We start from the raw sequence: 5,398 nt of genomic DNA on the forward strand, positions 1-5,398 counted from the left end.
CTGAAAAGGGCCTGTCAAGGCTTGCTGGGGTGTTCAAGTGCTTCTGGGGGTGCCTAGGTGAAGGTCACCATGAGATCAGGTTACAGGGTCTCTCTAGAGCTGCCATGGTCAAGGACAGTGTGGTTAATGCCCTTATGCAGAAAGTGCATCTGAATGTCCACGTTTCTGCCCCACAAGGAATCCTGGCTCAGTGTGGACTCCAGTGGGGCATGCAGTGCCCACCACATGGGGGAGCAGACCCTGATGAATAAAAAGACAGAGGAAGGGCTGCAGTGTCTCTTGTGAGGAAAGTGAAGTTGCTTAGTCGTGTCCGACTCTTTGCAACCCCATGGGCTGGAACCCACCAGGCTCCTCCATCCATGGAATTTTCCAGGCAAGGGTGCAGGAGTGGGTTGCCATTTCCTTCTCCAGGGGATTTTCCTGGCCCAGGGATCGAACCCAGGTCTCCCACACTGCAGGCAGACTCTTTACCATCTGAGCCACCAGCGAAGCCCAAGCACAAGCAATGTCTCTTGGTCACTTCCTAATCTACCAGTCATCTCTGAGCCCACCGGGCAGGCAGGAGAGCTCATTCGGAAAGCTCTCTGATTGACTTGAGCCTGGTAGAAACCTCCCAATGGATACAAGTATATATATGGCTGAGCCCCTTCACTGTTTACCTGAAACTGCCACAAGATTGTTAATCAGCTATGCCCCAATACGAAATGTTTTTGACGTTAAAAAACAAATTAATAAAAAAAAAATGAATGTCAGTGGGACTCTGAATAGTTTCAGATCAAAGTCTAACCGATTTCTTTTCAGATAGCCATAAGGCTTTTTTGTTTTAGTATCTGTTTATTTTTGACTGCGCTGACTCTTCCTTGTCGCACGGGCTTTTCTCTAGTTACAGGGGGCTACTCTGTACCAGCTTCTCACTGTACCAGCTTCTCTGGTCGCAGAGCACAGGCTCATGGGCTCACGGGCTCATGGGCTCACGGGCTTCAGTAGTTGCAGCTTGAGGACTCAGTAGTTGTTGTTCCTGGGCTCTAGAGCACAAGGTTGATAGTTGTGGTGCGTGAGCTGCTATCCCACGACGTGTAGGATCTTCCTGGACCAGTGATCGAACCCGTGTTCCCTGCTTCGGCAGGCAGATTCTTCACCACTGAGCCACCAGCTGAGCCTGGTCTTGAGGTTTTAAACTGGGAATGATGTCCGCTGAGACGGCCTGGGATGATCAGAGCCTAGAAGAAGGAGAATGCAGGTCAGAATAACAGAGTGCCCCCCCGCCGGTGATCGCGTGAGGGGTCACCAGGAGGTCTACACGTAAGCTGTCATGCATGCACGTGTGTGTGAGTGTGTGAGCATGTGTGATCGCTACGCTATCAATCTCGTGTAACCACACACAGTTACCCTTCTTCAGTGATGGCTCATTCTTTCTCAACAAATCCTTTTGTAAACTTCAGAAAATCCCACTTTCCAAAGTGTCTCCAGAACGCATTTTCCGTCATTGTGTTTGGAGAAGCTTTGCAGGCCGGGTGGAACGCGGTCTGTAAGATGCTTCTTTATACATGAGCCACTTGGTGCACCAGCCCTCTGCTCTGGGGCCCCCTCTGTGGTCTGCATCAGAAGCACAGACTTGGCCCAGGAAAGTAGCTACTCTGAGATGTGAGCGAATAGGGGAGGGGAATGTGTCAGGAGGGCAGGTCCCCCTGGCCCTGGGCCCAGTGTTTGACAGGCCACCTGGTCCGTCTGGGCCGCATCCTTTTCTCCGAGGAAGAGCGGAGACTAGCTCTTTCTCTAGGAGCCATCCTGATGCGTGTGGGGCGGTGATGGTCCCAGCGCTGGACATGGCCCCCGTCTTTGCTGAGGTCCTGCCCATCCGTCATCATGCCCACCTGCAGGGCCTCCCGGAGCCTGCATCCTCGGTGCCCACCCTCCCCGCGGTCTGTCCCCTGGAGCGCTCCACCTCTCCTCCTCCCCCGTCTGGCCCGTGTCCATTCCTTCTCTTTTTCCGTCTCCATCGTGAGGCCTCCTTGCCTCCTTGCCCCTGAGGGCTCCATCCTTACCCTCTTCCTTTCTTCCCCCCTCCTCCCCTCACAGCCTCCGTGCCCACAGTCAGGCCGACCCCACTCTTTCTGTCCAGGCTGACCTGAACCCTGAGCTCGGAACCTATGTCGTCCCCAGGATGCCTCTACTGGCAAGACCCACAGTCACATCAAACCAGCTCTTCCAACATGAGACGAGATCCCTGTCTTGAAGCCAGGAGCCCCGACAGGGATGTGAACAGAATTATCTCTGGCCGCACCTCGTTCCCTCCTCCCCGGAACAGCGTCCGCCCCTCCGGAGGGTTGTTCTCAGGCTCACAGTGCACGCTCCCGTTTCACCTTCTTAAAAGCCTGTTTCCAGGTCCCCTTCTCAGCGTGGCTTCCTTTCTGACCTCTCCCACTATCAGGCATATATGCTTTTACTGGCGCCAAACACGCACGGTCATCCCCCAGCCCCGTTCTCCAGGATGTTCTCTGTCCTCCCGGTGGGCTTCTAATCATCCTTCAAAACCCCAAGCAGATGGCGCTACTTTGGCAAGCTTTGCTGGGGTCCTAGTAGGACCCATTGCTCCCTCCATTCCCAGGCTGGGCTTCTAGCGCATCTGCCCATGTGCCAGCACTGTCTCCTCCTGAAGGCTGTGTGTACCTCGGCAAGGACGTTTTCCACTCCTCTGCTTGTCTGTGGCCTCTCCCCGCTGTCTCACTAAGCAGCAGGCGTGTCCGGCTGGCCCAGCTTGGTAGCCGCCTGGAGAATGTTGCTAAAACCAAACCAAGGGCTTCAAGGCAGGGCGTCAGGCCAGGAACAGGGAGAACCCTTCCGGGAGCCAAAAGTTGTTTTCCACCGCGAAGTGCAGACCACTGCCCTGGCGGCTCTTGCAGCACCATTATGCTTTCCTTCTTTCTTCAGTTTTATTGTTTCCTCCCTCTCCATCTGAGTTGCAGGCCAAAGGGGAAAAAGTCATGGTTAGTGTGGGGCCCGGGTGGTTGGAACATGAGACAGAGGACGAGAATTGTTGCATTTTTGTCTTTTTCTCTTGTTAAGTTAAAAAAAATAGAGAGAAATTCACACACTATAGCATTTACCCCCTCAAAGTGTACCATCCAATCCGTTTTTAAAAAAATATTCACAAAGTTGTATGAATATCACCACTGATTCCAGAATATTCTCATCACCCCAAAAGAAAGCCGTTAGAGATCACCCCTCAATTATCGTTCTTTCCCTCTAACTTCCAATTACCATCTTTAACATATTTTTGACTTGAGACAGCTTACCATTAAAAGCAAATTTTACTTCTAGAGAATTTTAAGTTACGTGTGGAGGCCCAGGTTCACAGACTTACCTCTAACATGGTGAAGCTCCTGCGCCTAGGGGAATGTGTCACGTGAGTTAGTGTTTGCAGCTACATGAGCCTGTAACTGTCCCTGGCACAGAGTAAGTGCTAGTAACATTCTTGCTAACCAGCTCCCTAAATGGCAGTGTTATCAGGAGAGGCCGAGTTTCCAGGCTGATTCCAGACTCACAGAATCTGAGTTTTCTCTAAAAAGATCTAATGGAAAAATCCCATTTGTTCAGCTGAGGCCCAGCACCAGATTTGAAACACGAAGATGTCCTCAAGAAGGAGATGATTCCTTATTAAATATTGAAAAATATTCCTAACTTCCCTCCGGAGAGAAGTCATGGAAAAAGACCAATTTCCAGAAAACAAGCAATCAAATAAAAGTGGAGTCACAAGGTTTTGCTGTAACGATTTCCAGTCAGTGAATTCTTTCCATTTGTTATTAACTGTATTCCCATCAGATGCCTCAGTATCAGTGGTGTTTATTTCCCTATCGACGTCAATATTCATGAGGAACTCTGAACTTGCAGGGCAGTCCTGCAGGGGCAGAGATGGCCCACTCTCTCCTTTGCAGGATAGAGAAGTAATAACGATGTGGGCATTTCATAAAAAGTACTTATAACAAATTTAAAAAGTGATAAACTGTCATTTGGCTTTGACATAAATTTCTTGATTGTTAACATGATGTGCTTTGTAAGAAGAGCTCACTTTGCAGACACTGAGAACATTATATAGCAAGAGACAGATTGGCAGGTGATGTAGCAGAGCTGGCGATGGAAGAGGGCGTGCTTATCATAGCCCGGGTCTGGACCCAGGTGGGAATCTGGGTCAGTAGGTGGAGAGGCTGAGTCTTCCTAGAAGAGAGCTGGCAGGGTGGAGAAAGGTCCAGACGCAGGACAGAGAACTGAAAAAATTCTACTACCAAGGAACTCAGAATGCAGACCCACCCAAGGAATCCAGTTTCCAGCAGTGGGTGAAGGCAGTGACTTGGCCAGAACTGGGTGGCCGCAGCATCCTTCCTGTGGGCCAGGTGGGCTCAAGATCTCCAGCCTTTTCTGCCTGCTGGAGCCCTGTGATGTAGGAGCTGGCAGGGTGAGGCTGCGGGGGTGTGGCTGACTGGAGGGGAGAGTCTGGGAAGGGCACTGGATCGGTCTTTTCAGTGACAAGATTGTGAGTTTCATATTGTGTGGCCACTCTTCTCTGGGCCTGCTACTCTTCAGTCTCTAAGGAAGGTACGCAGGACTGACAGGGTAATTCAGCAGTGGCCAGACTGGAGAGAAGTGGTCTGCTGCTGATTTCAGCATGTGGTCTCTGGAATTAGGCAGGTGTGGGCTGGAATATCAGCTTCAGTCAGTTCAGTCAGTTCAGTCACTCAGTCGTGTCTGACTCTTTATGACCCCATGAATAGCACATGAATAGCAGCACACCAGGCCTCCCTGTCCATCATCAACTCCTGGAATCTACCCAAACCCATGTCCATCGAGTCGGTGATGCCATCCAGCCATCTCATCCTCTGTCGTCCCCTTCTCCTGCCCCCAATCCTTCCCGGCATTAGGGTCTTTTCCAATGAGTAAACTCTTTGCATGAGGTGGCCAAAGTATTGGAGTTTCAGCCGCAGCATCAGTCCTTCCAATGAACACCCAGGACTGGTCTCCTTTAGGATGGACTGGCTGGATCTCCTTGCAGTCCAAGGGACTCTCAAGAGTCTTCTCCAACACCACAGTTCAAAAGCATCAATTCCTCGGCGCTCAGCTTTCTTCACTGTCCAACTCTCACATCCATACATGACCACTGGAAAAACCATAGCCTTGACTTTGGTTTTGTTGGCAAAGTAATGTCTCTGCTTTTTAATATGCTATCCAGGTTGGTCATAACTTTCCTTCCAAGGAGTAAGCGTCTTTTAATTTCATGGCTGCAGTCACCATCTGCAGTGATTTTGGAGCCCCCCAAAATAAAGTCTGACACTGTTTCCACTGTTTCCCCATCTATTTCCCATGAAGTGATGGGACCAGATGCCATGATCTTAGTTTTCTGAAT

At 50.6% G+C, this 5,398-nt stretch overlaps 1 long non-coding RNA gene across 1 annotated transcript; it reads right to left on the reverse strand.

The window, feature by feature from the left end:
- Positions 1 to 450: 450 nt before the first annotated feature.
- Positions 451 to 3,520, reverse strand: LOC122428249. Its single transcript, XR_006265676.1, has 3 exons — positions 3,365 to 3,520; positions 2,671 to 2,955; positions 451 to 1,220 (listed from the first exon to the last, which is right to left on the reverse strand). It is a non-coding gene; the product is annotated as an uncharacterized LOC122428249 (long non-coding RNA).
- Positions 3,521 to 5,398: the final 1,878 nt, after the last annotated feature.

This window comes from Cervus canadensis, chromosome 2, assembly GCF_019320065.1.
Source record: "Cervus canadensis isolate Bull #8, Minnesota chromosome 2, ASM1932006v1, whole genome shotgun sequence".
Lineage (NCBI taxonomy): Eukaryota > Metazoa > Chordata > Mammalia > Artiodactyla > Cervidae > Cervus > Cervus canadensis.